The sequence below is a fragment of the Lynx canadensis genome, chromosome C2, assembly GCF_007474595.2.
Source record: "Lynx canadensis isolate LIC74 chromosome C2, mLynCan4.pri.v2, whole genome shotgun sequence".
NCBI lineage: Eukaryota > Metazoa > Chordata > Mammalia > Carnivora > Felidae > Lynx > Lynx canadensis.
In genome coordinates this window covers 45,782,998-45,798,614 of record NC_044311.2, presented here as the reverse complement: position 1 = coordinate 45,798,614, position 15,617 = coordinate 45,782,998, and the positions used below count along the sequence as shown (strand labels likewise).

At 38.8% G+C, this 15,617-nt stretch overlaps 2 protein-coding genes across 4 annotated transcripts in view; one reads left to right on the top strand and one right to left on the bottom strand.

Annotated features, from left to right (window-relative positions):
• MED12L (mediator complex subunit 12L) overlaps window positions 1-15,617 on the bottom strand; it is a 338,860-nt gene that overhangs the window by 183,744 nt on the left and 139,499 nt on the right.
• The window catches only part of P2RY14 (purinergic receptor P2Y14), a 56,929-nt gene that overhangs the window by 31,124 nt on the left and 10,188 nt on the right, over window positions 1-15,617 (top strand). The window lies entirely within an intron of this gene.

The following is a 15,617-nucleotide window of genomic DNA, read 5'->3' as shown; positions in this document are numbered from 1 at the left end:
CTTCTCTGAAACCTAAACACCTGAGCTGCTCATGTAGATTTAATGGTGACTCACAACTAATTTTCACAGGGAAGACACAAGAATAAGCCTCATAGTTGCTATTTTAGTTTTTTTTAATATTTAAGGTTTTGTTTTTCATATATTGACTCTTAATGTCTGGTTTTGTCTGAGATTTCCCAAACATTTAAATATCAAGTATTCAGAAGTTTTTTGGTTTTAAGTTGTGGATGGCAAGGACAAAGAACGTAATTTGTGCAGCTTATTTTTGCTTGTTTTTTTCTAGAAACTGTGTAATAAATTTCATAAAATCTACACTGACAGATAATTTTAAAACTAATGCTTAGAATAAGTTAAAACTTGTGCTGAGAACCCACTCCTTATACTTCCCAGCCAAAAAAGCTTTATAAGAGCTCCATTTATTGGAGAAATTCTAAGCATACTGTAACTGAAAGAAGACAGTGATAGGATAATTTACAAACCACAAGTATCTCCCTACCTGCCATCAAAAATATTTTAAAAGTCACAAAATTTAGTGATTTTAAAAAGCTTTAATAATAACTCTTCTTAATAAATGACTCTCTAAATGAATAAAACGCAACCTCTTAAGTCTTCTTCTAATTCATTTTTACACCTACCAACTTTCTTGCCAGTTTTCCCTCTTAAAGATAGCATCCATTGGGGGGGGGGGGGGGAGGGCGGAATCTCTCTATATCTGTAGTTCTCTTTCTGTTCTAGACAGCTTTCCACATCAGCCCCACCCATTATAGGGGAAAACATTTCTTCACCTTTGGTGCTTCAACACAAAACAGTTCACTACTGTTAGGGATTACCACATGTAATCAATATCATCTGAGAAAGAAAATCCAGAGTAAAAGTTGGTTTTAAAAAACATAACCAAGATCTAGACTTACTTACATTTGGCCATATGCCCTATAAATTACATAGATTTTTTTTTGTTAGCCATTCATATGCAATCTTACTAATACCTATTAAATGTATTACACTAACCATATGAAACTTCCATTTTTGTAGGCAAAAAAAAAAAAAAGCCAATTATTAACAATTTTATATGACTCAATCTAATAAAAAAAGGAAGAGAGACATAGTCTCAAAAGGCAGTCCCAGAAGTCAAGGGTGATGCAAAAAAACCTTTAATGGTATTTTACATAACTTTTATATGACAGTGAAATCCAAGACTTGTAAATAACAATTCCAATGAACCCCCATAGATACAGCCCTCTGCTTTTAAAGCTTTGCATACATATTATCAAGACTGGATGAAATTAAACACTGGATGTCTCCAGCAGCCAAATTACACTGGGAAATATCTTAAATTGCTGGCTCTGTTCAGTTAAGAAGCTAGGGTCCAGGGAGGTTCATCGACTCAAACAACACAACACAGCTAATGAAGGCCTACGATGGGTCTTAAAGGAAAAGGCCATCAGGCTTCAAATCCAGTACCCTCTCACCTATCCCATATCTTACCTCTGATCTAACAAGATGAATGTGCCCAATAAAAATTATAATTTATACATAAACATAAGTTGGAGATGTGAAAGAGCACAGGACTGCTGAGCCTCTTTACTAGCTGTTTACGCAACAGTGGCAACAATCACACTGCATAAAATATAGTCAATATTATGGGGACTCAGATTTTTATAGAGGCAATCTTATATGGTAGAAAAAGCAGGGCCTCTGAATGCAGCAGGCCAGCTGAATTTGAATCTACCGTGACCTTGAGCTACGCCTGCTTGTCAGCTCTTTTGCCTCTATGATCCTCCTCTGTTCCATAACCAATATAACATCACAATAAAGCTATCGCCCCACAGAGCTGCTAAGACAGTAATTGAGACACGTTCATATCTGGCACAGAGCAGCTATTTCAAAAAAAAAAAAAAAAAATCTCTCCCCCATCCTTGCTAATAACCTATTATGTTAGAGATAGTACTGGAAAGATTAAATAAAACCTCACAGGAAATTTCTTCAGTTAGTATCTGATACTCACAGGGCCAAATAAGAAATCGCAAATAAGGGAACATGAATACTTCTCCCAATTCACCTCCTATCACTTCAACAGAAAACCAGGTAATGTACCAACACACAAGTAGCAAGTATCTATTAACGTATGTCCACTGAATAAGCAAACCTGTCCTTCCCGGCCAGACCTGTGGGCCTGATAGCTAGAGACCTGGAGACCAAGGGACTCAGAGCCCTGAGCCACACAGTGGTAGTCCTAGACAGACAGAGGTGAGAAAACGACATGAAGGTTATTATTTGATTAATTCACATACTTCATGGATGCATGAATAACCAAATAGACAACCTTATCAAAAACTCAAGAAAAAAAGTAAAATTAAAGATATTCAATCTGTAGGAGTTATAATGATAGACTGTGAAGTTTTACCTATTTTTAAAATTTAATTATCTTTATAAAAGTGTGGTATCCTTTTTTTTTTTTTTTGGTATTTACAGACCATCCAGTACATGATAAATTAAGGCCTAACATCAAATAAGCAAACTAACCCCCAAAAATTCTTATTAAAAAATACAGTAAAATATATCTTAGCCAGGAATTCTCAACTTCTGGTCTCAAGATCCTCTTTACAATATTCAGAAGCCCAAAGAGCTTTCATCTGTATAAGTTCTAGCTAACCATATTTACTATAATAGATATTAAAATAGTTGAATTTATATTTGTAATTCATTTTAAAAGGTGTCAACTGTTAACAGGAATAACACATTTTTTATAAAACAATAATTTATTTAAAAAAGCTTTAATTGGAAAGGTGGTATTATTCTACCTTTTTGCTTGCCTCTTTAATATCTGAACTAGGACAGATTCTCATATCCACTGCTTCATTCGATCAGTTTCAAAATGTAGTTTTAATTAAAGTATATTAAAGAAAATCTCATCTCACACAGATATGTAATAGGAAAAGAAAGAAGTATTTTAATAGCCTCCTGGATTTTTTTTCTTTGGTACCACAACAAATCTCAAAAAGTGGTTGTTTCTTAAAGGTTGTCTGTAATGTAGAACCTAAATCCTTATCAATGAATATTCTTTTTGCATTAAAATCCTTTAGTCTAACTTAGTCTTTGAATTTCTTTTTATCTTTATTTATTATAGAGAAAGACAGAGTGTAAGCGGGGGAGGGACAGAGAGAGAGAGGGAGACACAGAATCCGAAGCAGGCTCCAGGCTCTGAGCTGTCAGCACAGAGCCCAACGTGGGGCTCGAACTCACGAACTGGGAGATCATGATGTGAGTCTAAGTCTCAACTGACTGAGCCACCCACGCACCCCTCTTAGTCTTTAAATGAATCTTTGACCTGTGCTAGATTTTATAACATCACGTAATCAAGTCATTGGAGATGTACTGTCATTCAGATGTATACTCTTTATTATATAAAAATCAAAAAAATGGTCTTAATATTGACACTGATCTCTAAGTACTGGGCAGTGCTATTTTCTTCCATTGATGAAGGTTCAGCTCATCCATTTTTGAGAAAATGTCGCCAAATACCCAAGTCAGTCTGAATTACTATAGTCTGTGTGTCATTCTTTCAAGTAAAAAATGGTGTTCCAGCAAAAAGCATCTAATTCAGTTCATGGCTCACATGGCTTAATCACTCAAGTGTTGTTCCTCTAGACAACCACCAAATAAGGCTGAAGCTTCATGAACAATTCCTATTCTGTCATGTACAATGTTTTAAAGACACATATTTAAAGGGTAAGATATAACCAAATTAACAATATATATTCCTTCATCAAGAACACTGTAAAGTGCACTTGGCCTTTTCTTCTCCTGGTTACTAAGAATTCATAGCAGTAAGGTATGCAGTGACTATAGAACAGATATGTGCATGGCCCTGATTGGTGCTCAAGTATTTTACATACCCTGGCTTTTGCACCATTCATACAAATGTCAGCACAATGAGTAAAAAAGGCAAGTAACATGTTAGTATTCTTTTCAAGATGGGTTGACTTCATGGCCCCCGTGAAAGGGTGTCAAGGAACCCCACGGTCTAACAGACCATATTGTGAGAACTATTATTTTAGATTTTGAGATAGAAAAATTTTCTTTGGATACTAAAAACACTAACTCAAAACAAAAATAATTTGACTATATTAAAATCTGTAACTTTTGTTTATCAAAATACACCTTCAAAGTGAAAAGACAAGTTATAATCTAGGAAATGTATTTCACCATATATACACCTAACAAAGCAGATTATCAACACTATTTGAAGAATTTCTACAAATCAATAATAGCATAAACAACCCAACATAAAAATGAGGAGATAATGACTAGACATTTCATGGAAATAATCATTATATGAAGAGATGCCCATATCATCAGTTATCATGGAAATGCAAATCAAGGCTACAATATAGTATCACATCATAAACAAAACTTTAAAAATCTGAGAATATGAAATGTTGAAGAGGATATGTATCGACAGGATCATTACACATTCTTAATAGGGGTATAAACTGGTGCAACCACTTTGGACCATAGTTGGCACTGTTTCCATTATTTTGACATTCCTATACCACATGAATTTGCAATTTCACTTCTAGATTTATACCTACAAGAAAATCTTTCCTATGTTCGTCAAGATAAACTATGGATATACGTCTCAGCCAAGTTTACAAGAGCAAAAGCCTAGAAACATCCTAAACGCAGGAAATTAGTCACAGTCACCAAGACAAATAATTTACAGCAATACTCAATACCATGGATGATATGTGATAAGATAAGGTTAAATCGCTAAAAGATAATATAAGGCTTTTAAAAAAAACAAAATCACAATTTCATACACATACATACCACAGATTCACACTTACTTTTAGGAACACAGACATTGCAGAACACTATAAAACAAGAAAGCAGGAGAATGACGAAAATAGGATTCAGGGTACATAATGGCCAGAGGTGGCATATGGGAAAGAGGACAGAGCATTCAGGTACACATAGCTTTTTACCCTCTCGCCTTTTGTTTCACTTATGGAGTTTAAGGAAAATTACTAATATGATTAAAAGTAACAAAATTAAAATTTATCAAGTCAAACTTGCATCAACTTTGCATAAGAATATTTCATAAATTAAAGATTATGTAGATCCGATTTTATTCCCCAAAGATTTAAAAAGCTATCTGTACATTTTAACCTCTTGCAGATAGAAACTTTAAAACTCTAGAGGTTCTAAACAGACTCATAATTTGACAGTTAAGTAAATCAACTCAATTTAACCAAAATTCGTAAATTCACTAAGTATCTATTGAACTTTTACTGTCTGCCAGGTAAATAACTAATTTAGCAGTGATTAAGAAAATTAAGTCCTGTTCTCATGAAGGTCACCTTTAAGGGGGTGATGGAGACAGTAAGTTGAAAATTAAATATTATTTATTTATTTTTTTTAATCTTTATTTTTGAGAGAGAGAGAGACAGTGTGAGCAGGGGAGGAGCAGAGAGAGGAGGAGACACAGAATCCGAAGCAGGTTCCAGGCCCTGAGCTGTCAGCACAGACCCCGACGCAGGGCTTGAACTCATGAACCGTGAGACCATAACCTGAGCTGAAGTCAGATGCTCAACCGACTGAGCCACCCAGGAGCTCCAGATATTATTTTACATAATAAAGACACGTATGAAGAAAATAAAACATGGTGGGCGGCTGGCAGGTGCTAGGTAGGAGCTTGGCTGTGTCAGATGTCATGAACAGAGAAGGGCCCCCCTAGAAGGTGATGTTTTAACGCGGACCAACAGGGGGCAGCCACACTAAGATGCTAGAGAAGGACAGCCACAGACAGGGCTACAAGTACTTCTGCCTCAGTGAGTTTTGTATCTTTACAAAACTGGGCTACAACACCACTGTGGGGACAGCAGGAAAGCAAATTCACCCTGGTATTCCTGCTGGTCCTACGTAGTGCTTGACAAAACTCAGTCAGTGATGTTTGCAGACCCTTGCCAGTAGCCCCCACCAGTTTAAAAGGACCAGAAGCCATTTGGGATTTACTGGGACAGAGAGAAAACACGTATGTACCTAGCTCAGAGCTTTTTCCGTCACTGAAAAGGAAAGGCACGGGCAAGGAAAAGCTCAAGGGGATAGCTAAGTAGTAAAGCTTCCACTTTTATCTTTTTTGTTCGACTGGGCCAAAATATCTAAGTAGCACAATAATCTACGTTTATAATAAACATTGATTTGCCTAAGGCACCAAATATCTACTGTTTTACCTTCCCCACGTCCCCCGCCCCATACACACAAATACACCTGCACTTTTTCCACAAGCTACTCATGTCAGTGACATCCAAAAACCAGAATAAAGCTTGCTGGCACTTTTGCTACTGTAGGCCGGACACACTTATGTTCTAGGTAAGAGTCACACAGCTGAGGAGAGGCCTCTGCTCTCCACCAGGAGAGCAACAGCGGAACCTGGCTGAGAAAAGTGGGAGCAGGATCAGCTGTATTAGTTATGCTGAGGTAGTATCTATCTGCCAGGCCTCTCCCAGCCACGTCCTAGAAGGGAGGCCTGAAACCAAGGTAAGATCAGAAGGTTAAATGCTGCAGGCAGTGAGGGCTCAGAGGAACTGAGCTGCCCATGTGAGTGCTCTGGTTTCTACCTCAGGAATTTGCTCAAGCCACTAAGCTCCCTTCACCTGCTTTCTTCCTGTGCAATGTAAGAATGTTTTAGGTCATTCATCAGAAATTTATACAATTCACACTATGAAACATTTTCCAAGTCAGGTCAAAATACAAAGTTCTCTCTCCAAAGAGAACAGACAAACCAACAAAAACAAGTCTTTTCAACAGGAAACAATACAACCCTAGCAGGTAAGGCCTTGGAATGACACTGACCTGGATTCAAATCTCAGTTCTACAACATGCTAGTTGTAACATCCTGGACAATTTATTCAGGCTCTCTAGACATCCGTTTCTTCAACTATAAAGTGGGATTACTTTTATCAGAACAACATGAGGATTTATTCAAAAGTACATAGCTGTAGTTCGTTCATTCAGTGTTGCATAAAATTACACTATGTTTTTCTTTTACACATTCTCCTACCAATAATCATTTGAGCCAATGCCCACATTTTTGCTCTATCACTTTCTATGTTTCAAGAAACACTTGTACATGTTTCTCAATATGCTTCTATAAAAGGTTTTTAGGGCATATACCTAGGAATTAAGATGCTTGGCTAGAGGGTAAGTGAATGCTCATCTTTTCAAGTACTTCCAATTCCTTTTCTAAAGTGATAAACTTGAGACACATAATGCTGAGCTGGGGATTTTTAAAAAGTCCTGGAAGACAGTATATAGCATGAACAATTTTAGAATGCAATATATATGCTTGTATGGATTACAGTCATCTGTTTAAAGGGCAGAAATGAAAAACACAGAACTCAAGACAGGGTTCCCTCTGGGCAGAGGGAGGCAGACAGCCAGGGAGGAGCACAAAGGTAGATGCAGGTGGCTCTGGCTGTCCAGTCAGCACTGTGTTCTTTTTACTGTGCTTTACCTTAGGTTACATAAATTCTTCTCAAAGTAGGAAACAGTCCCTGAAAAAGAGAAAATACTTCAAAAAGCAATTAGCATCGCCTGTGTCCGGTACAAGGTAAAGTTCCCAATGAATGGCAGTTGTCGCTATAAGACGCGAGGAGAGGGAAAGGGATGACGAGGCACAGTGGCAGCTAACGCAAGGCACGATGGACTCGGTTGAGGGAAAAGCTCTTCCCGATGGAGGTGAATCAATCTGCCTCCTCAACACCCAGGGCCGTGAGTGAGCCAGAAGTGCAGAAAGTGGGGGTCCGCTGTGCAGAAGGGAAGTAGATGAGGCTGCTCGGGGTCGAGGAGCAGACACTGAGCTCCAAGGGAGGCAGGATGCACCCACAATACAATGATAATAAGCGCCCAAGGAATATTTTATAGGCAGTTCGCTTTACTGATGATGGTTTTCAACAGTGTTCTAAACGAAGATTATTTTGGCTTAGAAAACTAGGCAGAAAGAGGAAAGAAGATGGCAAAGAATAGAATAAGAAAACCCAATTTAAGGACAGGTAGAAAAGCTTCCAAAGGTTAACAGAGGAAAACAGGCAGCAGGGTAACAGATGTGTCTAAGAGACTGTTGAGTACCTGCTGTGTGTCAGGCACTGAGCTCAGGATTCTTCCCTCAAAACTAATACACACACATATATCACATGCACATGTGCATATGCATACACGTGTGTATGCACATATACTATAATATATATCATCCTAAAAGTATAATACACAAGCATATATATACGCACACATATACTTTCTTTTCCTTCTACTGAACCTCTTCCAAAATGTGCTGCAGGCATTATGACCCTCCCATCCTAAATACTTCGATATGCAACTCAGAAGAGTAAGAATATTCTCCTGCTTAACCATACCATCATCACACCTAGAAAGATTAACTCAAAAATACTAACACAGGGCCTATATTCAGATTTACACAACTGTCCCAAAACAATTACTATAGCTCTATCCTCTACTCCCTCAATCGCCAATCACAACCACACATTACACATTACACATTATTTCTCTTTGGCCTCCTTTGATCTAGAACTGCTCCCTCCCACCCAATCATGTTTGTTCACTTTTCATGACATTCATTTTTTTAGAATCTAGGCAAGTTGTTTTACAGAATGATCCACATTCTGATTGTTCATCCATGATCAGCTTTTTGACAGGGCACGTTGTATACATCTAAATAAATCATAATGTCAACTTATCCCACTTGGGGTAAGTCTGATCATTCAGTGACAGCTAGATATCCCTGCTGAAAAGGATCAATTTTTTTCCTTTAGTATTCTAAATGATCTGAGAGTGATACTTTTAGACTAGAACATCCTGTTCTCCCACAGCCTTTCACCGACTGGCTTTTTGTAACTACTGAAGACTGTGTCCTCATCAGTTATTACACCGAGGCTGAAAAATGGTGACTTTCTATCATTCATTCTACATTTTCTAGCTGAAATTATGTAAAGAAGAGCCTCCCCCTGTCTTCATCCTCCATTTGTCATCCCTATTCTTAATATCACTCCCCCCTCCTTTTTTTAAAAAAGTTTAGTTATTTTGAGAGAAAGTGTGTGTGAGCAGGGGAGTGGCAGAGAGAGAAAGAATCCCAAGCAGGCTCTGCAGAGGCTCAATCCCATGAACCATGAGATCATGACCTGAGCCAAAATCAGGAATCAGTTGCTCTGCTGACTGAGTCACAGAGGCACATCAAACACGCACACTTTTTTTTTTTTTTAAAGTAGGCTGCACGCCCAGCACAGAGCCCAACTCAGGGTTTGAACTCACAGCCATGAGTTCAAGAGTCAGATGCTTAACCTATTGAGCCAACCAGGCGCCCCTTGCTTTCCTTTTCTTAATATCACTGTCAACTCCTGAATTTGGTTTGTTTTTCCAAGTATTTTGATCTCGTCATTCCTGTTGATATCCAAATTGTCAAATTTAGAAGTATCTCCAATAGCAGTTTCCGTGTTTTGACATGTCCCTATCGGGCTGAGCACTTCCTTGCTTTTTGCCCAACTGGTTCATCTCAACTCACTTGTACTTTCCCTGGGCCTTATTAAAGTCAACCATTTCTCCAAGAAGCCCGGGGTCCTTTCAGTGGGCAGTGATACTTAGGAACAAGATGAGCTCACTAATACTGGGAATCAGTATTTCTTTGCCTATAGAGGGTTTTTACCTTTGTTACTGAAGGATGGAAAAGGCTTGAGCAAGTTTATAGCTATGGGGCTATCATGACTTCTAGACCTACCAATTTTTAGTCTGTTTTATTAAGGACTTATGCAGGTTTATACCTCACAGGAAAATCACCACTAAACAGAGAGAGATACTAACAATACAAGAGAAAAACAATAATGTATAAAGATTAAAAAGAAGTCTAGAGTAGGCTGCATTTAAAAAAAAAAAAAAAAAGCATAGAGTAAAACCAAACCAGTCCTGGTCCAAGCAAGTCGTTAACATAAAAACTGCAATGGAACACACTTGTGAGCTGGTTATGATTAGACTTCTCACATATGGACATTACAGCTAAGGCAATAATGAAATGCCATCTAAGTGCTCCCATGCAGCATGGCAAGACATGACATGACTTTCTTATAATGTACTTGATGGACTCACATTGAATCCTATTAGAAAAGTGAAATAATCACAAATGTAATGGTCTAAAAGCGAAATACACATTCAACAGTGGATCCCAACCTATGGACCACAAAAGGATGGACCTTCACAAAAGGAAAGGTCTTTTACCTCACCTGTACTCTAAGCACCATCTTTAAGTTGCATAAAACTCCATCTTTCACATTTAAGTTCTACCCATTTTGAGATGAATATAGTTACTTCATTATCGTATGTTGTATTATAAAAATACGAATTCGTTTACAGAATTGCCTAATTCAAGGAATTGTCATGATGCATTTTATTAAAAGCAAAGGTCATTGATTCTTCCAAAACGGAGGAAGTAGATCAAACATTAGGTTTTCAAATGCATGTATCACTCTTCTGCAGTATTCGCACTCCCACCCAAAGTCCTGGATATCCTTCTTCTTGGGCTATGTGAAGCTGATTCTTGAACAAACCTGCAGGTGGTTGATATTTAACTAAGTAGTTAAAAGTGTGGGTTTCCCAGAAATGAAAACCTGTTCCCCATTCCCATAGCAAAGGGATACGCATTAATGCCCTGAGCCCCAAGATCTGAACATCTGAGTACTGCATGCCTAACTGAGAAATGCAAACATCATCTCAGCGAGGCAAAAGGAGGTCAAAGATTCATTTCCTTGCCTGGCCCTGGGGAATAGAGCCTCATAGTTTAAAAAAAAAAAAAAACAAAAAACAATGCGGCAGAACAGGCTGGAAAAAAGTCAGGAATCAAGTAGCTCAACCTAATTCCAGACCTAGAAAGGAATCATTTCCCAAAATTAGCAAGACCAAAATTTCATAGCTTTATGCCACTTTCATCAAAGATTCAGGCTTCTGGGGATTGATTGCTGAGTAAGACCGTGAAATATTTGGGCTTCCCTCATTCCCTATTGCCAAATGCCACTTCCTGTGAGGACAATAGGGGGACCATTGGAAGCACAGCCTTCCCCCCATCCTCCCCAACACAAGCACTTTTGAGCCAGATACCCAAGGAGGTTCAGAGCACTTAGCAAACAATCTACAGTGCCTCCTATAGCTCTCATTCAGGTGCAGAGCATCAGCTGAAAGTGAACATGAGAAAGCAGGGGGAACCGTGTAGATGTGTCACCCAGGGGAAGTCCTGGGCAGACTGAAAGTCCCAGGGACATGGGATTATTCCATTGTCAGCTGAGTCACTCCCTGAACCCCCACTGTTCCCTCTGAGTCACACACTACCAAGCACCAGGTTATTTGATTCTTAGAGGAACAGGAACCCTATGAGGCAGCAACCACTACCCCCCCCCCATTTTAAGAGAAGTAAAGACAGAAATACGGAGGTACTTAGTAACCCACGGCTATTAAATAATCAAGCCGCATTTCTAACCAAGGTCCACTACGTCCAACAGGCATGCTTTTAATCATTATACTGCACTGTCTGCCTGTTGCCCCACCAGTGCAGACAAGACAGTCCACTTCACATTCTGAGACCTAAGGATTTGAATTACCTACCGTTGATGAGCTACTCAACATAGAGTTAAGACTGTAAGTGTGTTTTTTTTTTTTTAATTTTTTTTTTCAACGTTTATTTATTTTTGGGACAGAGAGAGACAGAGCATGAACGGGGGAGGGGCAGAGAGAGAGGGAGACACAGAACCGGAAACAGGCTCCAGGCTCTGAGCCATCAGCCCAGAGCCCGACGCGGGGCTCGAACTCACGGACCGCGAGATCGTGACCTGGCTGAAGTCGGACGCTTAACCGACTGCGCCACCCAGGCGCCCCAAGACTGTAAGTGTTAAGACAGCACCAAAGAGAGAGTGACTAAATTCTCTCTGTATATCAAAATGATATCAAATATACCTACCACTTAGAGGCTATTCCAGTGATTTTCAACTTAGGAACATTTAGAAATGTCTGCACACTTTTTGTTGTTGTTGTCATAAATCATGGGGTGCTACTGGCACCTAGTGGATAGAGGCCAGAGATGCAGCTAAAAACCTTGTAATGCAAAAGACAGCCTACCTACAAAGGGCTGGAATTCAAAAAAAAAAGAAAAGAAAAAAAAGTCAATAGTGCCAAGGTTGAAAATCCTTAGGCTATGCCAAAAAGTGTAGGTGAAAACTCCTCACTAATCCATCCTGACAATCCAGAGGCTAGTGACAGTTGGCCATTTTCATGGCCCCAGACCTTTGGCACCTGTGCTACACCTCACTGTCCACCACCTCCTGTAATCAGATAAGATATGCAGACACACCTCTGAGCTCTTAGGTGTGCCAGGCATACACTTTGCTACTAGCTCTGCTAAAAGTATTTTAAGAGAAGTGGTTAGAATTAACAGTAAAAACTAGGTTTGAACATTATCAGTTTACTGTCCATACTAACCCACTGTCAAATTATCATACATAATTGAAGACTGGGTCTCTTTGCAGCAGAAACACAGATCTTTGATTCTCATGAGTGTGAGTCTGTGAATAGGGAGGCCCAGGAAGAAAGCCTAGCAGTTAAGATAAAACTGAGCTCAAGTACTGGAAGTTCTCAGGTGTCTGCAATTCAGCCCAAGAAGCGCAGACAGCCACTTCTAATGTGAAAACTAATTAGCACTGTTCCTCATTGGAGGTATGTAACCTCAGCATTCACCCAATTAGAAGTTAAACTAAAGCATGTTTCTCATTCACCAAGACTCTAACTGAAGGTGAAGTCAATGGCCCATAGTGTCAGGAGTTAGGAGGATCAAGTCAGATCTAATCAAGACCTCATATCTACTACAAGAGAAAACTAGCTAAAGGGGACAAACAGGAACAAGCAAAGCCAGAGACCCCAGGGAGTCCTTTTGTGGCATCCAAACCATACACAGCAGCCCTGGGTCTCCCCCAGCAGCACAGTCCTTAGCACTTACTGGTTAGTGTCCTTGTTTTAATCACTGTAATGAATGCTCCAATTCTATACCTCCCCTGGAACATCAATGCAGAAGATAGAAAACTGAGTCAGAAGTCACCAACCCATTCATTTGTCAACACTTTCAAAAACTGGCCAAGAAAATGGAGGTTTCTCCATGCTGTGGTACCTGGAGTCTAATTGGAAAAACTGAAGATATGCACACCTTGCAGACCTTCAAAATCTAGATAAAACACAGGACATGCATACTTGCAGACTCACACACAAGAGAACCGGCACTCAAAAAAATGCTGGCTGAGTGATTCCTAAAGACAAGACTCCTGGGGTGTCTGGGTGGCTCAGTCAGTTGAGAATCTCACTTCAGCTCAAGTCATGATCTCACGGTTTGTGAGTTCAAACTCCACATCAGGCTCTGTGCTGACAGCTCAGAGCCTGGAGCCTGCTTCAGATTCTGTCTCTGTCTCTCTCTGTCCCTCTCCCCTCTCATTCTCTCTCTCTCTCTATCTCAATAAATAAATAAACTTAAAAAAAAAAAAAAAGACAAGACTCCAGAAACCCACAACTAACATCATAATCAACGAGAAAAAAAATTAAAGTTCTTCCCCTAAGGTCAGGAACAAGACAAGGATGTCTCTCTCACCACTTTTATTCAATATAGTACTGGACGTGTTAGCCAGAGCAACTGGACAAGAAAAAGAATTAAAAGACATTCAATTTGGTAAAGAAGTAGCAAAACTGTCACTATTGGCAGATGACATCATGCTATACATAGAAAACCCTAAAGATTCTACCAAAATACACACACACACACACACACACACACAAATATATTGGCAGATGACATGATGCTATACATAGAAAACCCTAAAGATTCCACCAAAATACACACACACACACACACACACACACACACACAAATATATATGAGAATAAATGAATTTGGTAAAGTTGCAAAGTAAAAAACTAATATGCAGATATCTATTGTTTTCCTATACACGAATAATGAAGTAGAAGAAGGAGAAATTAAGAAAACAGTTCTATTTACAATTGCACCAAAAAGAATACCCAGGAATAAATTCCACCAAGGAAGTGAGAGACTTGTACACTGAAAACTGTAAAACACTGATGGAAGAAATCAAAGATAACACAAATGGAAAGGTATACCATGCTCAAGGAATGGGACGATATTGTTAAATGTCCACATTACACAAAGCAAACTACACATTCAATATAATCCCTATCAAAATGCAAATAGCATTTTTCACAAAAGTAGAATAATGCTAAAATTTGTATGGAATCTCAAAAGATCCTGAATAGCCAAAGCAATCTTGAGAAAGAAAAACATAGTTGGAGGTAACACAATCCCAAATTTCAAGATAGGCTACAAAGCTATAATAATCAAAACATTATGGTCCTGACACACACACACACACAAAAGAGACATTATAGATCAATGGAACAGAATAGAGAGCCCAGAAATAAACCCACACTTTTGTGGTCAATTAATCTATGTATGACAAAGGAGGCAAGAATATATGGGGGGGGGGGGGGCGGGGAGGTCTCATCAATAAATGGTGCTGGGAACACTGGACAGCTACATGCAGAAAAATGAAACTGGACCACTTTCTTATACCACACATAAAATTAAAGTCAAAATGACACCTAAACATGAAACCTGAAACCATTAAATCCTAAAAGAAAACATAGGCAATAATCTCTTGGATATCAGCCTTAGCAAAATGTTTCTAGATACGTCTCCTCAGTCAAGGGAAGCAAAAGCAACAGTCAATTACCAGGACTACACCAAAACAAAAAGCTTTCACACAGGAAATGAAACCATCAGAAAAATGAAAAGGCAACCTACTGAACAGGAGGAGATATTTGCAAATGATATCTCCAAAAGGGGTTAATATCCAGTATGATAGAAGATGTATACAATTCAAAACCAAAACAAAATAATTTAATTAAAAAATGGGCAGAGGATTTTTCCCAAGACGACATACAGATGGCCAACAGATACATGAAAAAATGCTCAACATCACTCATCATCAGGGAAATGCAAATCAAAAGCACAATGAGTTATCACCTTACACCTGTCAGAATGGGTAGTGTCGAAAAGAAATAACATGTGTTAGAGAGGACGTGGGAAAAAAGAAACCCTTGTGTACTACAGGTAGGAATGTGAATTTGTACTGTGGAATGTAAGCTGCCACTGGGGAAAATTTTTTGGAGGCTGCTCAAAATTTAAAAATAGAAATACCGTATGATCCAGTAATTCCACTACTGGGTATTTAACCAAAGAAAATGAAAACACTTATCTAAAAAGATACATGCCCCCCCCCATGTTTACTGCAGCATTATTACAATAGCCAAGATATGGAAGCAACACAAGTGTCTACTGAACAATGAATGGGTAAAGATGTGGCGTTTGTGTGTACTCAGCCATAAAAAAAAAAAATGAGATCTTGCCATTTGTGACAACACGTATGAACCTAGTGGCTACTATGCTAAGCGAAGTAAGTTAGAGAAAAATAAATACCATAGCATTTCACTTGTACGTGGACTGGTAAAAG